Here is a 22,195-nt window from a genome sequence, read left to right as displayed (position 1 = left end):
TGAGGTTTAAGATTATGTATTAATTTAAAAAAAAAAAAACAAATCATACCTTTTTATTGTAAATAAGAGCTAGTATTCAGTATTAGGTGTATAAAACATATAAGTTTTGAAGCTTTCTGTCTTAATTGTTTGCTTTTTCCATGCATTTCTGCAAAGGTTGTATACTTTTGATAGAAATTGATGTACTCAATTGTTGCTGGTAAACATTATTTTCGTATTATTGTTAAAAACTAAAAACTAAACAAATTAAGAAACTGATGTTTGGATACAATGAGCAAATTTGGAAAATCATTTTAAAGTTGACTGTTAAACATTACATGAAATTACCAAACAAGTTTTGTCAACACAATTTAATATTATAATAATCTTTGATAATATCATTCAAATTTCAGATCATCGTTGAGAGCTTAAAGTTTATAATTTAAAAAACGAATACATAGGAATGAAATTTGATCTAGAATTGAAAGCTGATTTTGGTCCAGGTTTAATACAGGTCGGACTCGATTATCCGGAGTATCGATTTTTTTTCACTCCGGATAATCAAATCCTCCGGATAATCGAATCAAAAAAAAAATTTCTTTTTTCAGTCTGAGGACGTTAAATTGTAATTTTGTTGTGCATTATTTTTGTGAAATGCAGTGGCGTAGCCAGAAATAATTTTTATAGGGAAAAGGGGTAAAGTCGTGATAAGAAAAAACCAAATATGTAATATTAAACAATTACTGGTTTCACTTTACCTTGACCTGACACATCTCGGAAGTGATTAAAAATCAGAAGGGTTGAGTACAAAACCACGACTGCAAGGTTCACGTTGAACTACAGCTGTTTATTACTATTTCTCAGGTCGTTTGCGTTTCAACAAGGCTTGACATTTGACATTATAACGTAAGTAAGCCGAACATGGGACAAAATTTGTCTTGATTGTCCTATTTAATATCGATATGACGGCAGCGTAGTTACATTACATTTATTGCTTGGGCAGAGGAGAATGGACTACCATTGGAATGACAGTTCCTGCTGCGAGAAGTACGTGGAAATATTCTAGAGAAAATTATTGATCCACGAAATGTTAATGTTTAATTTTAATTTCTCTTGCATTGTTACTTTCTTTTCTTCTGAAATGTTATAATGAAAATTTGATTTTTGTTCTCATGCTTCATTATTCAATGAATGAATTTGATTTTAAGCTTAAATAAACGAGGAGTTTCCTGACAAGAAATATGAATTTTATTCAACCAAAATGAAAATGTAACAAAAAAGAATATCAAAAGGGGAACATACTGAAATGACACCCTAGCTTAGGTCCCTCTTTTTCTTGCTACGTTCACGTTTGTTCATTTGATCATACTATGTAAGTAAACTAAAATACATTTCAAAATCCACTTATTTTCAACCGAAGACTATCGATAATTAATTAAACTAGATAATAAATAATTAACCCGTTACTTCCCACGATTTTTTTTTTAAATATTTGAACAACAAAAAAGCTTTTGTAAGGAAAGAGCTTGAACAAAAATTGTTCCCCATGGCCTCAAAAGTTGTAATTCGTTGAAAAAAGTTTTTGATTGTTTCAATAGTTGCTAGATTGTTTTTCAATAGTTACTATATCTAAATTTCAAGAAGGCTAATAGACAAGCACAATAAGTACACAAGGAAGTTTATACAATTATTGACTGCATCATAGTAGATTTACAAATTTGATAAAGACGCAAATGTTGTGGGTCACTTGTGCTACCATGGGATGTAGAGGGTTAAACACATTGACAACTCTTATTCTTACCCCTCCTGTTCCTAGCTTCGTTATTGCTTGACCACATATTTATATTATGTATTATAAAGTTAATGAGTTTGATCTTGAACAATACACTGTGGATAACCGAGTTTTAATAAGGTTATGATCATTTAGTATCCGGGCAGTTACAAACGTGTGTATTTTAAAAACCATTCATTTGATCGAAAAACTTTCTATGGATGAAATGAAGGTGTTAATATGACATTTAATGTAAAAATATAAAAAAATATATTTATCAATGATTTCAAGAAATACTTGAACTTTTTCATAAAATCTCTTTTTTATCTTGCACACTTTTTTCAGTCATGTATTGATTTATTTTTTTTACCACAGAAGCAAAACCATTGCAAAACCATGATATTTCGAACAAATTCACCTGGAAAAATCAATTGGAATCTGGTTCGAACCGTTTCATGAGTAGGCATCTCGAAAAATTTGACTTCTTAAATTCGGTTGTATCATAAATTTATTTGTCCATCAGAACACATCTGTCACATTGCGTAAAAACCGGTTTCACAGATTGTGATCCATGGAACTGCTTATTATTAGTTATTTACTCGTTGTCTACTAGTCAGGCAACACTTTTTGCCAGCCGGAAACGGATTTACTGTATAGTTAAGCGGTCTACTTCTAGTTATTCTCAATAACCATAGTATTTTACCCATATTTGAGATCAGGGGTCCCACTCCGATGCATGGTTTGAACTTCGTGAGCATCCTAAAGTGGCTGCTTATACTTCTTAAACATTTGAGATAAAAAAAAATTTAGAAAAAATCAACAGTTCATGAGCTTTCAAGTCAACAATGAAGAATTTTCGAGGCGCAAAATGCGTAAAAGGAGCAAATTTGTGCAAAATTATTTTTACCATGTCTTTTTGCATCGTAAATATCTCAAACACACGTTAACTTAAAAATCTATCAAAAATATGCAAGATAGTCCTTTTCATAGCCAACACAACGCTACTAAAGTTTTGCATATCCGAGCTCTAGTAACGTAGTTATCACCGAAATAAAGTGCCCGGATACTAAATGATCATAGCCTTATAAAGTACAACTACTATACTATCCCCTGACCCCCCTAACTCCGTCCAAAGCTGATAAAATTATTATTTTGTGAATTATAGTACTAAACTATTTGAAAAAATAAAAATAAAAATTTAAAAACAAATTGTAAAAAAAATACTCCGGATAATCGAGTCTGAAATTCCGGATAATCGAACCCCGGACAATCGAGTCTCCGGATAATCGAGTCCGACATGTATAAGATTTTTAATTGAGGTTCAAAATGTTGAACTTTGAAGAACTGATTTAAAGTTAGCAAGATTTTTTCTGAATCAAGGTAATCGAAAAATTCCCTTTAATTCAACCACGGTAAAGTTCAGATACCGGTATTTCGATAGCAACTCACTATCTTTTTCAGTGAGCGATTTTGATAGAATCCCTCCGCAGTGAATTTTTTATTCATTTTCAAAAATTTGAAAAAAAATGGACAGAAGGTTGTATGCAACAAACTTTTATACAATATACATTGTAAACAACCTCTCTTATAAGAAACGGTCCTTTTTGCTTGATAAGAACTCGATTTATGCCAAAAAACTTGCATGGAAGCCCTTCTTTTCCCTTTGTCATTTCTTCCTGCTGAAAGGAAAAATATCCTCTCATATCAAATTTCGTGTCATAGGTTGAAAAAGTTTTTAAGCTATACAACAAAATATATATATGAAACCTCCAACATTTCTTCCCATAGAACCATATCTTGTACCCCAATGAATTCCCATGCCAAATTTGATTCCATGTGCTTGATCAGTCCTCCAGTTATACCAGTAAAATTTTATTGTGACCCCCTTGCCCTTTTTTATGTATTCCATCCACCTGTCTAGTTTAAAGCAAATCGGTTAGTAGATTCTGAGTCTGTAGAGAACAGACAGACAGGAATCCATTTTTATATAGATTCAAAACTCAGTTTAAAAATTGAAATTGAGTAATCAGAAACGAAAAAAGTTTTCGCAGTAGGAAACTCGAGATAACTTCTGATTCCCTATTTTGATTGTCATTTTATAATTATGAATCTGAATCGAATCATCAGAATCGATTTTTTTTTCTTCAACCTACCTAATGATTCAAAAAACCTTTTAAGTTAAGGGCTTCTATTTAAAAGCCGAAATCTCAATATTGGTTTCGGTGGCCGATATTTTACATATTACAACGATGCAAAGTTTCAATTTTCTTTTCCAGAATCTTCTGCAGAAGTTTTTTTATAACACTAAACGTACCGGAGGGGGTGACGTTGTTTAAACTTCAAATGACTATAACTCCTATTAGAATTGTTTTTTCGCAAATTTTTCTTCATTACCTTCCTTATTTTCAGTATGGACGTATTTTTTCACTACATTTTTTTAAAGTTTGTATATTTTGAAAAACGTATGTGGTATACCTATTTAAACCACCGGGGGTGACCCCTTACACTTTTTCCGCTAAAACTCTCCTGTTTCTTGACCGATTTTTTTTTACAAAGCTTATAGTTTTAGAACTCTTGTAATGTGACTGAAATATGCTTCTCAGTAAATATTCAGCTACAATAATTTATTTTAAAGTTATTCAAAGTCTGAGAAAAAAATCCGAAAAAACATGCTTCGGTAAAAATGCTGTAAGTCAGTTATTAGGTGCTTGAAAAAAAAATTCACTTGGTGTTTAAGAAAGCTGAAGTTAGAAGCCATATGTTGCACATATGAAAATACTTTTTTTTAAATTTCTTTAGATCATGACAACAAAAATGTAAAAAAGTGGTGTAAAACCGTACTTTTTAATTAATCAACCGCCAAAGCTGTTACAGTCACAATAAAAAAAGTGGATTGGAAAGTTGATATTTTTTAATTTTTGAAACACGAAACACAGAATTCGGTTGAAAAACAAGAGAGTTTTAGCGGAAAAAGTGTTAGGGGCCATTTGACCCCGGCGCACAGTGGTCCAATTCTCAAAAAACCTGACAAAAAAGTCTGTTTTCAACATTTTTCGCTCTGAAACCTTTTGAAATTGTTCAATAATCATAATTTCATTAGAAAGAACATAATATTTTAATATTTTTTGGGTTTTTTTTTTGTTACTGTAAGAATTGAATTTTTTTTTTGAAAGCTCAGTAAGTAAATTCTTGTCTTAAAATTTTCCAGCTTATTGCTGCAAGACCTTTCACAGCCTAGACAGGTTAGCTAATTGAATCTAAAATTATCTCAATATTACAATACATATGGGTCATTCCATGTCAAGTGTGCACAGCGAAAAAAAAAATCTTATCGAAAATTCGCCAAACTTGGCCGAAAGACTTTCTGAGGCCTACAAAATAAATCCTCAATTTATGAGAATGATCCGCCCACCCCTCGTTCCAGGACCCTCCCTTCTTTTTTTCACGATTTCGAAAAATTCATCATTTTTAAAATACTATATCTCCGGACTGAAAAATCATACCAAAATGACAAAATATGCGTTGTGTAGATTTAATTAAAATCTATCAATTGATGTTAATCATTTTGTGAAATAGTGACGTTTTAAACGTCAAAACATAGCTTTAAAAATAAAACGTTATTTTTCGCAAGGAAAGTATATTTTTTTCTTGAAATTAATGATTTCATTTATTTTTTGAGAAAATTTTACGTAAGAACCAACCAAAATCCCAATATAATATTTCTTGTTTTCGAGATATGAAAGATTTAAGTTGAATTGTATAACAATTATTTACTCGCAGTACTCAGCGGTTTCACTAGAGTGCAACAATCGTCGAAATTTTCAGTCACATCTTTCATGCTTGAACAGATTTTTTGTTTTCATGATTTGTTTTATAACTAAAAAAAAATTTGAAATAACATTTTGAATGAAAGAATATTTTAAATTCCGTGGAGCTTGAAAATGTTTTCATTCCTATTTTTCCACCATCTAAAGGGATTGCGGCGTGAAACGAACGAATTCCTTTGATTACCACAGATGCTTCAAACCTTCTAGTCAATGTTATTCTGATTTGAAAGCAACATAAGCAACATTTTGCGAAACAGGATACAAGCTCCACTCCCTTGAGGTGAAAAGTCGTGTGTTCTTGAAAAATGTATCCACTGAACATCGCTTATGAAGTTCTTTTCCAATTGAACGCGTTGCTTTTGCCATGCTCGGAAAACTGTTACCGTATCCCACTTTTATGTTCAATATTTCGGCAGATTGTTCTTGTGGAGTAATGACAAGACTAAATTTAAACTTAGCAAAATTCCAAATTTATTTGGCGAAAAGACGAAACGCGGTTCAAATGTACTGTGTGGCACTTTATTGGCTACTGAAGGCAAATTCCTATTCCACTGCCTTTTTTAAAAATACTTCTGACAACGTTATCTACCTAGACTTAAGAACAATAGGCACGAACAACTGGATATTTCAACCGCAATCTTCGATTATAGAAGTTGTATTCATAACTACTAGCAAGTAGCAGCAAGCGAGCAGTTGCGGCAACAATTCGTTCACAATGGTCAGTGAATCAGTTAAAAAAATTGCTATTATTCACTGCCACTCGGCGTCAACAAAAACAATCTGCTGCGCTTACTTTGCATATCTAAATAAAGGCTATATACAATGAACAAATGCTGTGCGTCAATAGTCAGTATTGTTAGACCAGTATCGCCATAATTCATGTAAGTTTAGTAGGTTATCAACATACGAGCAAATTCTCGACATTTACACATTTTCTGTGAATAAGTTTAACAGTTTTATGGAAAAAAGAACCAAATCCTCACATTAATTCATCCGCAGCATTCGCTAAGGAAGCTCTTGCTTAATGATTTTTATACAGTGTGATAATGAATAAAATTATTATCCAATAGCAAAACTAATTGGAACAAAAAGTGTTACATTACTTTTTAAGCATCTTATCTTTACAAAAATTTGCTGATCACTAGAAGGTAACATCATTTGTATGCTGATTTTATATTTGATTCGTCCAGAAAATCGTGAATAGGATTGCCAAAAGTTTAAGAGGATACAGTAAGAAAATATTTGATGACAATAAAACTTAAATCTTTCATATCTCGAAAACAAGAAATATTATATTGGGATTTTGGTTGGTTCTTACGTAAAATTTTCTCAAAAAAACAATGAAATCATAAAATTCAAGAAAAAAATATACTTTCCTTGCGAAAAATAACGTTTTATTTTTAAAGCTATGTTTTGAAGTTTAAAACGTCACTATTTCACAAAATGATTAACATCAATTGATAGATTTTAACAAAATCTACACAACGCATATTTTGTCATTTTGGTATGATTTCTCAGTCCGGAGATATAGTATTTTAAAAACGATGAATTTTTCGAAATCGTAAAAAAAGAAGGGAGGGTCCTGGAACGAGGGGTGGGCGGATCATTCTCATAAATTGAGGATTTATTTTGTAGGCCTCAGAAAGTCTTTCGGCCAAGTTTGGCGAATTTTCGATAAGATTTTTTTTTTCGCTGTGCACACTTGACATGGAATGACCCATATGAAATTAAATTAAAACAGATTGATATGACAACGCTCTGGTGCTGATCACTTTTTTAATTTTTCATTTATTAATGTGTCAATATAGAATTTTTATGACAGATAAGAATTGTTCAACAAATTTTGCCAAAATTGATCAAAATTTCGAAATTAAAGTATGTAGGCTTTTTTTCTTAAATGATCATTTATTTTACCAATAGTTGTTTTAACACAAAACATCTATTTTTTTTGTAGCGGCCCACCATACTCCCCCACAACAAAAGGCTCAATTGAGCCCCCTGGTAATGGAAGCTACTGTTTAAACGAGAAAAACAATCTTTGCGCTTAATATTTTCTTAATTTTTTTCAATTTAACTTTTAGTTAAGTTGATTTTATTTCGTATTTCATTTCTTCAAAATAATACCATAAAAGTTTTTAACTATTTTTTCGACTTTCAATTAGTTCTCATGAATTTTGTGCAGCAAAAAAAGTTCTATAGTTTGCTCAATAGACAGAAGAACATTTGAGAAACCGTTATTAAATTATGTTCTGGGAGTTATTATAGAAAAAATAACACAGAAATTCATACTGATAGTGCTTTAAAATGTTAAAAAGATGATTTTTGAACAGATTTTTGAGAAAACTTTACCTAGAGATCCAATTAAATATCAATTTAGTTCGTGAAGTCCGGGAAGTTATAGGCTCAGAAATCAAATTTGAAGAAAAAAGTGGTTCAACTCTTTGAAATTGTTCTCCAAAAATGGCAAAATAGCAGCCCAATTTGCAATGTTTTGTAGTCCAGAAATGTTGGAATCTATCCAACATAAAATTAGAGTGGAGTTACGTGGAGTGTTTTTAATCTCTGTTTGAAAACTTCAAATATTTATCGTTTTTTGGAACTAGAGTCCATATAAAAAATTACAACTTTATTCCAAAGTTTTTATTGCATAAGGTGTAAAATATGCCTAGCAAAAATATAAAAATAATTGCAAAGAAAAATATATTCGCGATTTGAACATATATTCGTTTTTCAATGTAAGCAAATATTTGCGAAATTTTCAAAAAATATTCAAACTTTTCACGGCATTTCTTTGAGAGCTCCTAAACAGGTAAACTTATGACTATCATTTTCATGGTTTAATGTAGCTTTAAAAATGCCGGAACACGATGAAATATTTGGATAGATTATTATGAGCACTTCAAAATTCGACTTTCTGCCAGCTTTTCTGGGTTTTGGACCACTGTGGCGGTATAAATAGGTTTATGTTTATACAAAGTATCGGTATGTTTAGTGTTAAAATTCAGATAGAAGATAAACGGTTCAATTGAATTTCTCGTCAAACACTATATTAGCAGGATTGATTGTATAATCTTTTCAATGTGATGATTTTTTGTAAAATATATTCAGAACACAAATTATAAATTTAAGATTGCAGTGGAAAGGCATTAAACAAATTTTAACTGCGAACTTTCAATCTCTAACTTCTAGTTCTGTTCAAATGAGGTGTACATTATTAATTTTCTTGAGGATTTCATATAAATCATGAGGATAAGAATATTAAGTTCTAAATTTTTAATGTTTGTGCTTTCGTTTTGTAATTTTTAAGTTGAAAAAAAATTAACAAAAATGGTTCTCCTAATTTAAACAATTCAATTTCACAAATGTACATTTTACATTCATATATGAATAATAAGATTTTCTAGACGTTATAATTCTTATAATTCAAAGTATGTTTTGAAGTACAATAAGGGCAAACATTACTATACAATTGAATCGGAAGTTGAGATGAGCAGGAATTTTGGCAGTTGTACATTTTTGTGGTGGTGATTCTTTTGCAAATCCGGAAAAGCTTTCTGCAGCGTGAACTTCCACAAAACTGTGATGAGAAAATACCTCAAAATGATGAATATGGGTCTAAATAAACCTGTAAAATCAATATTTAGACTAAATTTGGTTTTAACTGCAAGATAGTGCTGCCATCTACGACTTGAAACTGGAATAAAGTGTGGTTTACTGAACAAATTCAAAGTTTTTGATTTCCAACCTATTTTTTTCTCATTCAAAATCAATCCCGAATGTTTGTTTCATCATTTCACGTCATTTTTATGAAGAAAATAGGTAGTTTGGTAAAGAATTACAGCTCAAATATCAAATACCTTAACGCTAGAAGAGCATCTCTTTAAACCCCCTAATTAAAACCTATGAAAACCTTTGGAATTCTGGAAAACTCCTTAAAATGCAGTTATTCATTCAAATAATTCGTAAAAGCATTATTATTCACTTTTACACAGTAAATTTTTAAAAATAAGCTTGTTTCTGTTTAAAAACTCAAGTGGTTCTATTCTTATTTCGCACCCCTTTTCCACATTTTTGGTCCTCAACGCCAATTGCTACGTCCAAAAAAAGTAAACTTATGCTTGATTTATCCGTTGAGTAATTCAGAACAAACTGTGTAAGAAAATTTTCATAATTTTCAATCATTTATATTTTAACAAGCAAAACACATAGTGGTGCTATTCTTATTTCGCTCACTGTATGTTCTTCTTGTTTGGGAGCTAGCCACTAGACAGATTATCACCCAATTTTGCAAATGCACTCATAACATTCCAGGCTTATTTGGATTGAAGTTTCACACGCAATTAAAATTTATTCACAAAAGTAAATGGTGAATTTTTTTCGAGTACAGTCCTTATCTTATCCAGTTGAATTTGAGGGAGATTCTGTAGCTATAAATTCAGCTCATTTTTGACGGATGCTTTTTACAACAGAATAAAAATTAATGCATTTTATTGGTGCCGGCAAGAGATTATTTCTTATAACCAAAATGTCAACAACCTCTTTCCGAATTCATTCATCACAACCTGTAAAGCTCAGCACACCTGCATAGTTATTTATTATTATAAAATTCATCAACGCTCACCCTGTGTTTTGTGTCTCCGTTGCATTCTGGGTTGAATTCTAAATTCCATCTGACGCCTACGCCAGAAGGCAGCGAGAGTGCAGTGGTCTGGTGCGCAAGTGTTTCTGCACTTCAATTGCACCTTTCAAATGCCAGTTAAACGTTTGCAAACTGGCTGTCAAAACAGAGAGTCCAAGTAATAACAAATGCCAGAATTGGATCGTTCAGTCAAACAATGACTTTTTCATTTGAACTTTTCATAAACTTTTACTCCCTGAAGTGTCATTAGACTGATTGTTTCATATTCTGAGTTAATGAAATTAACAACAAATTACGTTTAAATTTGTGGAAAGCATGTATTTTCCTAGGAATTCATCATCTATAAAGTGCTGCATATTTACGTACGTAATATTTGATTTGAACTCACAACGCTGCACAAGTGCAAGATAATTGTAAGGGCGTTGGTCGTTATAGTTTCACGATGGCGCCCACTTTCATTCATAACAGTAACGAATAAATCAAGCGTAGCATAACAAAATGACACTTTCTTTTATGAATAAGTTTCTTAAAAATTTGACTATAACATTCCAAAGCAATAAATTAAAAAAACTTAGCTCAAAATCTCCGTTTGTCGGAAATTAGTCTAAACAACGTCTCATAAGGGTATGTGCCCTTTCGTTCTGCGTAGAAAAGTAGACCGATCAAAACAAAAGTGACGCAAGAGCACGCAACCCGTTTGGTTCGGTCTGGTTGGAGGAGTGCCACACCCTCATCGCAATTGACGTCACGTGATTGTTGTTCCGGTAATTCCTATAGATATTCTGTATAGAAGCCCTAATGCCTAATCGTGCTCAAATGGGGCTTGTGGCTTTGGTGACAGTTCTTATCCAACAGGTGTAAAATACGGTATCTACTTGGGTATTTAGATACCAACTCCGTTAGGGTGCTTTCCACTCGTAAACCTCAAAACCGGTTCAAAACAGAATCAACATATTGCATTACAACTGCTGCTGCAGTTGGTCAGAAGAATGTTTCAGGTAAATGGAAGCTAAGCAATATGGAAACACTTCTTTAGAAAAGTTACTCCATTTGGAAACCGGTTTCCGAGCTTTATTTTACTTACCTATTTCCATTCACTTCCACCGCACGGAATGGGATTGTACCTAGATATGCGAGACGGTTCAATTAACCCTAATTCGTTGCTGATGTGATAATTCCGTATGCAAAGAGCGGAAACCAATAATCTCTATTTGGGGCAGGCCTGCGTTTGCTTTTAAATATAATTTAAAATTAAAAACTTAATTACTTAGTGATTATTCAAAGTTCTCTAAATTAAAAACTTGCTAAGCCTACCAAATCGACTAAAGAGACATTCCACGTGATTGTACCGCTCACAAGTGACTTTTATACGTTAGCGTATAAAATATTCTCAAACTTGTCAATAATTTGGATAAGGGGGCATCCATAAATTACGTAACGCTCTAAGGGGGGGGAGGGGGTAAGCTCGAGCGTTACGAATTGTGACATAGGGGAGGGGGGAGGTACGCTCATCGTTACGTAACGATTTTTTCCTTCAAATTTTGTCATGCATGTCTTGCAAATTTTGCAGAATGATTTGCAAACCACAATCAGTTTAAAATTTGTAAGCTGATTGAAACTGGTTTGTATCCTTTCCTCTTCAAAGATTCTGAGATAGACTCCTTGAAATGTGTATTGCATATACGTGAAATAACCGTTGGAAAACATTTACCACCAAGAACTCTATTTAGCCTTAAGACGGAAATTCAACTATTTTTTGTCAATTAGTTAAAAAAAATGCAATTTTGATTATTCCGACGAATATTTCTAAGTGGAGTATATTTTGCATAAAAAGTTATGCTCCTTGAACAAAATAAAGTAAACAAGATACCTAGATCATCAGTTAACAAGCACAGCACAACTCGTAATAAGACAATCAATTCATTTTATCAGAGAGTTACCTTTAATCAGTGCTAAGAAACGATTTGGATAGATAGTATTTCCGTTTCGAGAGCGTTAATAACATTTTACAGAAAAATCTTTTTTTTTTACTTTCGAAAATCAGTATTTAAAAACATGAGAAGATGAGGGGGGGGGGGGGTAATTATCAGCGTTACGTAATTTTCATAGGGGGGTACGTTGAAGCGTTACGATTTGTGACATACGGGGGGGAGGGGGTCGAAAAAGTGCATTTTTTGCGTTACGTAATTTATGGATGCCGCCTAATTCATATCACACAAAACCAACGAAAAAAGCGAAAAAAACATTGTTTTACATGTTTTATATAACTTTGATTTTTTTTTTGAAAAAAGTGTAAATGTTGACAATTTTGACACAATAATTAATTAAAATATATGGATTGATTGTTTTTGATTTTTTTTTAAACGATTTGAAGCCAAAAACTACTCCTTGATTGTGTAAAAAAAAAGATTTTTTTTTTAAATATCCAATGGGTTTGATTTAAAAAGTGAACAAAAACAGTCGCAAACGAGTGAATTCACGTCACAAAAACAGGTAACTGTTTAATTTTACGCGAAAACTTTTATATTGTAATACAATAAAAAACAAGATCTTTTTTGAAAATGATGAGAGGATTATAAAATACTAAATTTTATAGAAATCGGTTGGAATCGAGCTGAGTATCAACAGCACGAATGAGTGAATTTGCGCCACTAAATTTAATTTTTTGTAAAATTTAAAAGAGAAGAGCATACCATCCAAATGGTCGGATTTTTACAAATCAAAAATAATTTGTTCTTTATAAAAAAATATTGTAAAAAAATGTTTAACGTTCACAAGAAAAGAAAAATTATTGCAAACATACCATTTAGAAGAATAAAGTTGATAACACCACAACTTCGTTAGACGGATAAAAAATGACTAGTGGAATGAATGTGTTCATTATTTTTTCACAATGCCTTTTTCCTATTTTTCATAAGAACTTTGTATGAAAATTGAAAGTTTTTCATAAGACTCTTATGAAAAATAATTTTAAACTTTAAGAGGCGTGCCAATCGAAATAAGGAAAAAGTTAGGGAAACATACTGATAATTAGTGATTCTACAAGTCTGAATAACAAAACATAACTTTTGAAAGGGTACATAAAATTTGAAGGCTCTAAAGAATTTTCCATAATAACTTGAAATTTCGCGATGTGAATTCAGTACACTACCCTGTCCTGTTTTAATTGAGTGAATTCACGTCACATTTTTTAAGAAGCACAATTTTGTTCGTTATTGTTCAATCGAGAAGCTATGAACGTCAAATTGTGAAAAATTGTTTTCTCTACAACTTATTCGAAGACACCAATATCCTATTTCCACACAGAAGACAGGAAATCGAAGTGATATGTATTGAAGTCGAAAATGGTCAATTCTAACGTGCATTCACGTCACAAAAGTAATCGATCACATCACAAACAACTTTAATCACGGTGGAGTGCGTCTATAGATTGTCTATAAATCTCAACTGATTTTTTTCACTTTTCAATTGGGAGCTGCGTTATATCAAAAGATTTTTTTTTTAAAAGACAGGTTTCAACAACTAAATTCAATAAATTTTTTCTTCAAACGAACACATACACATACAGGATGTTAATGAAACACAGGAGGATGCAACTTTATACAATTACTCAATAAAATATATTTTTGTTGAGTGTCAGTGAATGTCATTTTTAAGCTTTTTTTTTTATTCAGTTTCAGACTCTCTTTTTGCCTTGAGAGCATTGGAACTGAAAGCTTTAACGTCTAAAAAGCTTAAATTTTAGAGATGTTTGCCACATGGCTTGTATAAGGATGCATCCTCCTGATGAAATACGATGTTTCCTCGAAGGGATTCCTTTTACTTAACTCTAAGCTTACGTCTTTCGAGGGTATGATGAAGATGATGATGATCATCTTACAAACGCTAATATCACCAACCCACAGAAAGTGTACTACGTTACCGCGATTCGATCTCAGGACCGTTGACTTAGAAGACTTGAAAGCTATCCTCAAGGCCACGAACTGTGGCGAATCATGAATGCGAGAAATGAACAAGAATAATCTGAATATTTTATTGAGACGTAGTCTTCCTTTTTTATGATATTCAATTTGTAAAAATTTAAATTTAATTAAATGATGAAGAATTAACTGCTGTTAATTGAGAATAAAAAATTGTTGGAATTTTTTAACGTTATAATTATTTCTTCATTAACATAAACGTTATCTTAAGAGAATTTTACTCAAATATCCAACATCAAACTAAAATTCAAATAGGTCAAATGTCACTGTTTACTGTCTACTGTTGCGTAATTAAAAACTGTAAAAAAACTATCCAAATTGAGGGTTTGTAATATTGAAACAGATTTTAGTAACCTTGCGAATAAAATTTCTGTGACAGACTATAGAACAAAAGTTTTAGATTTTTTGAAGCTTCGGGAAGAAAAATAAACCTTTCAATGTTCAAATTCTTTAATTCAGACCTACTTTTTGCTTGGATCAGAGGGATGCAAGTAATTAAATGTTTCTAGAATATCTAGGAAACAGATAACGAAGTTTAGATGAGATTTAAAAATTTCAAAAATACTTTAATTATCAGATTTTGGTGGGCGTAACGTTTTAGAAGTTGATTAGTTTGGATGAAAAAATAATTCCTTCTTAGTTTTATGATAAATTTCGTTGATCCCTGAAGCGGGCTGAAACATTTGCCCGCATCTTTTTGGCAGCTATATCTATTGAGCTCTCATATTGTGTGATTTTTTGATATCGATACCTTTTAATTTTAGATTATTAAAAAAAATCATATCGTGTATTTTTTGATGATTCCTCAATGGAACATCCAGGCTAACAATCAGGCTGAGAAATTCAATATCTTCCCTCCTAAAAGAACCAAATCTATCAATATATACTTTCCCTTGTCCCGAAATGTCCCTTGTCCAAACCTTTCTTGTGTGATTTTTGACAAGCATCGGATGGAGACTGTTTAAACTACAGGAATGCTTCGGAAATAATTTTACCCTCGATTCCCCTATATATTTTTCAAATAATTATGAAAAATAAAGTTCGAGCTTGAAAATTTTGAACCAAATGATACCATTCTTGTGTGATTGTTTATCCGAGAAATCCGAGAATATTTCTAAAAAAGCGTGTTCGGACTTGAAAAGTTTAAACCGAATGAGACTTATCTTCAGCGATTTTTTCCGAGAAATCAAGTGAAGGCTGTTTGAGCCACCGAACGCTTCGTAAAATGGAATTATGGCTGATTTAACCCTCGACTCCCCTATATTTTGAACTAATAATGAAAACAGACATAAATTTTTTGAACCAAATGATACCTATCTTGTGTGACTTTTTCCGACGAATTCAATGAAGACTGAGCCACCGCACGTATAGAAAAATGGAGTTATGGCTGTTTTTACCCACAATTCACCTACACTTTTTCAAATGGTTAAGCTTTAGCTTTAAATTTTCAAGTCCAAACATGCACTGACATTTTTGAAAAATGTAGGGGAATAGAGGGTAAAACAGCCATAACTCCATTTTTCGATGCGTGCGATGGCAGGAAACAGCCTTCATTCGATTTCTTGGAAAAATCCCACAAGATAGGTATCAATTGGTTCAAAATTTTCTAGTCCGGACTTACTGTTTTCGTAGTTAATTGAAAAAATTAGGAGAATCAAGAGTCAAATCAGCCATAACTTCTTTTTCCAAAGCGTGTGGTAGCTCAATCAACCTTCATTTGATTCCTCAGAAAAAATCACACAAGGTAGGTCTATTTTTGTTCAAATCTTTTTAGTACAAATCAGTGTTTTTCTGGATTGTTCACAAAATAAAGTGGAACAAGGGGTTAAAAAGGAACTACACACATCTGTTATTATGTCCAATCGAGTCTCCGGACATTTTAAGTCAAGGAAAATATATTTTCATAATTTTTTTCATGTAGGATGGGAGCTATTGAAATTCTTTATGGATTATACACTTTTTTCCCATTGTACGATGTCTACAAAATTTATAGTTTTGGGAACCTCGTAATGTAACTCAAATGTTTCTCAAACAATGTTGAGCTACAACAGTTCAATTTTCCGTTATTCAAAGTCTAAGAAAAATAATCCGGGATAACATGCTTCGTAAAAAATACTGCAGATCAGCTAAGAAATGCTAAAAAAAATCCTCTTAGTTCCGAGAAAGCTGAAGTTAGAAGCTATACGTTGCGCACAAGAATATTTTTTTACTTTTCAATCAATGAACTGTCAAAATTGCTTGAGTCATACCAGAAAAAAATTGAAAAAAAGATTGAAAAATTGACGGAATTTGGCACCTCTTCACATCGTTAGATTTGAAAAATACAAAACACAGAATTTCTGAAAATTTTCAAAATTGGTTGTTTTTTGAACTTTTTATCAGTTTACAATTTCTCAGATTTACTTACACCTTAATTCAACTTTGCACTAATTTTGATATTATATACGCAAGAATTTCGCAATAAAAAAAGTTGGAGCTTGAAGACTAAGTTGGGTTTTCTTAAATATTTCTGTAAAGTGTAAATGAAGATTGCGTTTTTTGCTAAACTTTAATACTATAAGAACTACAAAACTGTTCTCATGAAAATTTATTTAAGAAAATACGCACTTCCTTAGAAAAGAGGGGTGTCCAATTCACCCCGGATTATTGTTAAATTAAAATAAAAAATACAAAATTTCCTACTTTAGAATGTGAGTTAAGTCAATCATCATCAAAATTTAAATTTAGCTAAAAATGATAAAAATACGAAAAATTCACACTTGATAATGAAATGAATTTCTTACAGCATTTTCTTACTCATTATTATCACATACTCTAAAAATTTCCAAAACAGATCTTCATAAAAGTCATGAAAGTAAAACTACTTGAGTCTTGATGAAAGTTGATAATAGATCTAAACTTTAATTTAGAATGCAATGTTATTGTTTTCAAGTAAAAAAAAAGTGCAGAACTTCCTTCAATAATTTTAACCAGTTTTGAAAAGTAATTTCAATAACAAAAGGGGATAGAATAATTGCATATTTAGATTAAGAGCACTCAAATTAGTCAAAAATACGTTTTAATTGCATTGCACCTCGGAAAAACGTAAATTTTGTGAACTTGAATAATTTATCAAACCCTTTTGCATTTGGAAGAAAAAGAAACTCAAAATAAGTTTCCGACCTAAATTGGTTTCGTGAAGAAGAATATTTCATGTCAGTATAAAATAAAATTTTAAGTTAAAAGGTAGAGAATATTAGATTTTAGATTTTTCTGCAAATTCTGTTTCCATTGTGAGAGGAAAACGCATGTTGGTTTATAAATGGTATAAATTAGTATTCGATGAGCTAATTTTGAAGTTAAAATGGTTCTTTTCAAAATCTATTCTTGTTTAGTTACACTTCTCAATAAAAACCCATTCTGAAGACGAGGTAGGATTTTAGTATGTCAAGTATAGAGTTTCAATACAAAAGGTCAATTGAATTGCAACTCGAAATTTTCAATTAAAAATAAGTTTCAATTCGTGAACGTTATATAGTGTCGTGAAATAAAATGTCTCAAGCCGTGAGTGATTAAATACATAATTCCGCCGGAGGCGAGCCAAAATTCTGACTTGCTTGTTTACACTTATTTAACCACCTTTTAAGATAACGTAATTTTCAGATACAACGGAAAAAATTTGTCTTTGAAAAAAACCCCATTGGGGGGGGGGGGGGGGGGGGGTGGGGGCGGGGGTTAAGCTCCTAAAACCCCCCCGTTCGCACGGCCTTGATTGTAACTACTTAGTCCCTCGTTAAATAATGCCTTCAAGGATAATTACGTCAAAATAAATTCCAAATACTGCAAAAGTTTTTCGGCGATTTCAGTCTTAAAATACCATAAAACAATGTTTTTTTACTAAATCTGACGTTATTAATCGAAATCATTACATGTAACGAAGTGCTTATTTTGCCAACCTCAAGGAATCTGACTCGTTGCCAAATATTGATTTGACAAAGAATTTTTCATAGAAGGACAATATGGATCGTAATGTTCTTTCAGGATCATTGGGATTTGAACAGAACTTCGATGAAAAAGGACTTATTTTGAAAATTGATTTCCTATTTTTTTTTCAATAAGAATTGTGAACGATTTGAAATCTTATTTTAAACTTGCTGACCCGGTGTGCTTTGCTGCCTTGGTAAATTGATATAAATTTTAATACTGTATTCAACTTTTGATTTGCTAACACAAATATTTAAATTTCAACATCCATCAAAATCATCTTCTCAAAATAAATGGTGTAATTTGAGTTTCAACAATAAGATAATTTCTTATTTTCTTAATTTTTTGTTTTCAAAATCTGATCTTTGAATTTATTTTCCAATCACTATTTTGTATCTGAAATTAAGATTCTGTATGTATTTACTTATAAGTTCTACTTATTCTACTATATATTCTACTAAATAAAATTATTTTTTCACTAGTATTAAATATCTCTCTCATGCTAAATTTCTTCCCATGGGGTTAATCAGTTCCCGGGTCATTAGAAAAAGAGAGCATTAGAGGTACATTTCTCGTACCCAAACTTTTTCTAAGCTAAATTTAACTCGATCATTTCTCGAGTAATGTTAAAAAAAAGGAATGCGTTCACCCAGCCTTTTTTCTTTCTCTTCACCGAAAATCAGTAAGGAGTCTCCAATAATCATTTCTTGTTTCCATATATTCTGTCAACCCAATTCGACCCCATAAACTTAAAAAGTTATCGAGCAAAGAACTATTTGAGAGCCTCTTTCTTTCCTATTTATCTCCCCACTGAACTGAAGGAGAGTTCCCAAATATGCATAGAAATCTTCTCATTGCCAAATACTCTCCCATGTGGTTTCGTTTTTTCGAATAGTTTCAGAGATCCATTTGATCAATTAGGCCGGAAAAAAATATTCATTTCTTCTCTTGTCACACCACTCCCCTCCCCCCCCACCCTTCGAAATTTATATGGAAGGTGCTCCATTGGGAACACCAAATTTCGTTCACCGAAATAGCCTCACATGCCAAATTTGGTTAATTTCGCCGCATAAGTTATAGAATTATGTAAAAAATGGTATTAATGCTTCCCTTCCCCTTCCTATCCTCCCAATGAAAGTCGGGAGGGGCCTTAAATAATCATAGAACCTTTTTCCCATATCAAAACATCCTCCCATGCCAAATTTGGTTCAATTTGCTCGATATTCTCGAGTTATTCAAAAATCTGTATGGGAGCCCCCTCTCCCCTTTGAATCACCCCACTGAAAGGAGACAGGCGTATCAAACTATTTTAGAAATGTTTGATCTACTCAAAAATACCCTTGCATGCCAAGTTTGGTTCCATTTGCTTCCATTTATCGAGTTATTCAATCATGTTTCTTTTATTTGGATGACCCCTCCCCCTTCCCGTTAAAGGAAGGGGTCTCAAACCAAACAAACAGAAATTCATTTTTAAATATAATGATTGTTAGAAAACTTTATTCTAAAACATTCGTTCTGAATTTTTCTCGTCAGCACTTGTTATTTCGTCACTATTCTTCATGAAACACTGACATCATAATAGCAGGTGCCCTCATGTTATGTTCCTACAGGTACCGAAGGAAACTTGCAAGTCACGCTCAGAAAGTTTCTCAATTGCATGTACCCACAGCTGAAGACCGGAGAAAACGCCACCATGCCGAGGGAAAATAATTCGTTCAATGACCCAATAAACTCGAGAATCCTTCTTTCCTAACCTTTCTTTATTTCACTTACCTGGCAAGTGAAACCGATTCCACCGATCAGTTCCGGTTGATTTGTCGACAGCTCGAGTTCGACGAGTTCGCTCTACGGTTTGTTTTGATTGATGTTTGTTCAATGTAAAGCCATAAAGTTGCGCCCGGCTAAGCAGAAGGTGGTGAGTTGCAGTTCCAAGTTATTAAATTGAAACATGATTCTAGCTGCTAGGAAATCGAAAACGAAAACGAAAGTGGTGCACGGATGTTAGAAATCATCTTATAATCCAAGATCCATGGGAAAGACAATTACTTTTATTTTTTTCTTTCTAAAAATCAAACCGTAAGTAGGAACTCCATTGCGGAAACCATTTCAAATGAAGCAGCTCAAGTTGTTATGAGTCCATTGCTGCTGCTTACTGTTCAAAATGAGACACGTAATTCAATAAATGTAAAGGGCAGTGTTGTCGGTGAACCACAAATTATACCTTCCTGCATCTAAAAGCAGTGTTCAGTTCAACTTAATGGGGGAGAAAAATTTGGGATCTATGACTTGGAGGTGCTTTTTATGTCTATGAGAAAATCTTTGGTTATGAAATGATTCAGTAGTGTATTTAGATTGCGTAAATGTTCTCATGAAAACTTTGAACTAGCTACTTCTTCAAGAAAATCTTCACATGTAGGTATCTACTCAAAATCTTTGAAATGGTGAAAACACGGTCAAATAATTTCAAAAAATCATTCAACAACCAGCTTGAATCAACTTAGACTAAGATGTGAGAATATGATGGAAATGAAATCTGGGACAAATTTCCTCATTTAGAAAAATGATTTGACATAATGTTCCAACCTGTTCTTAGATTTTCTCGTTGATTTGTTTTTTATCAACACTTTCCAATTTCCGGCTCAATTAAGCTTTTTTCTATAAAGCTCACCAAACAATCAACCCCTTAATTGTGGCCTAATCACACTTTTTATTTTCAAAATTTCTCCCTAATGAGATTCATTTGCATGGCTCGCTACCGCTTCCGGTAGCACAGATTCTATTTTTTGATTGCACCGACTACCCAAAACATTTAAATGGTTGCGTGACGACGGGCGGAAAACGATAAGTTGAAAAGTTTGGGTTTGGTTGAAAATTCAATTCACTTGTTAACTTTTCACCTGATATCTGCGAAACAATCTCTCGGCATCTAAAAGTTAGAGTTCTAGTTTTTCGAGAGCCAGCCCCTGGAATGTTTGATGTTTTTTCGTTGAGCTTGCATGTTTGAAGTTAATGCACTTTAAAAATTGCTTTTGGATAATGTAGTTGAATCGCGCTGTTTAGATGTGTTAGAAATGTAAGCAAAACGTACTTAGATTTTGCACAATTGGCACATCAGTAAACATATGAAGGTCTAAGTTATTTTGTTATCGCATAAAGATTTTTTTTTTATCAAACTGGTAGTTGACTTTGAAGATTAGGGGAGTGTGGGGTATCATGGGCCACTTTTTTCATTGCTTCATAACTTCTTTATTATAAAAGATAAAAATAAAAATATAAATGGAAAGGTTTTCTACATTTTTAAGATATCGTTAGGCAATTTTTTTAAATTTTTTAATACATTATTTTCCCCGAGTTCTGTCTGTTTAATAACCAAAATTGTGTAGTTAAGTTATTACGTTGTCACAAATCCGCTCAAAAATGACTTTAAGCTTTATAAATAAAAGCAGAATATGATGCGTATTTAAGTCAACAACATTTAGAAAAATATGCTTACACAAAGCGACGGCGATGACAGTTAGACTGAGATTTTTATCTAAACACACATCTGAGATATTCAGAGTAACCCACGTTACCCCACTCTCCCCTACTAATTAGTCGAATGTTTCGAACCAAACTAATAGTTTTGTGAAAAAAAATAAACTCAAAAACTCTCTTCTATGTTAATCAAAAGTTCGTCAATTATTTGTAGGCACTTCTAAGCTATTGGTGGTGGTGGTCTTGATATTTTTGTATTTTGAAATTGATGAAAATCGTTTCAAATAAAGAATTATAAAAAAAAATAAAAAAAATTGATGAAAAAAAAACAAATATGCAAACTTCATGAACATTTTTTCTGTCATTTTTAAGAATTTCTTTAGACTAGTATTTTTTTCTGTAGATCTGTTTCAAGATTCTAGATATTCAATGGAAATATGTTCGGATGTTTCCCAGATTTTCATCGCAAAACTAAACAAACGACACAAACAGAGATAATACATTTTTCTTATTTAAATTAAATTTAAATTAATCACTACCTGTTTTTGGAAGCTTTTTGGAC

The 22,195-nt window shown here is 32.2% G+C and overlaps 1 protein-coding gene across 4 annotated transcripts in view; it reads left to right on the top strand.

The window, feature by feature from the left end:
- The window catches only part of LOC129749967 (protein PALS2-like), a 162,094-nt gene that overhangs the window by 109,527 nt on the left and 30,372 nt on the right, over positions 1–22,195 (top strand). The gene's annotated exons all lie outside the window — the stretch shown is intronic.

Source organism: Uranotaenia lowii, chromosome 2 (genome assembly GCF_029784155.1).
Source record: "Uranotaenia lowii strain MFRU-FL chromosome 2, ASM2978415v1, whole genome shotgun sequence".
Lineage (NCBI taxonomy): Eukaryota > Metazoa > Arthropoda > Insecta > Diptera > Culicidae > Uranotaenia > Uranotaenia lowii.
This window is presented reverse-complemented; position numbering and strand designations above follow the sequence as displayed.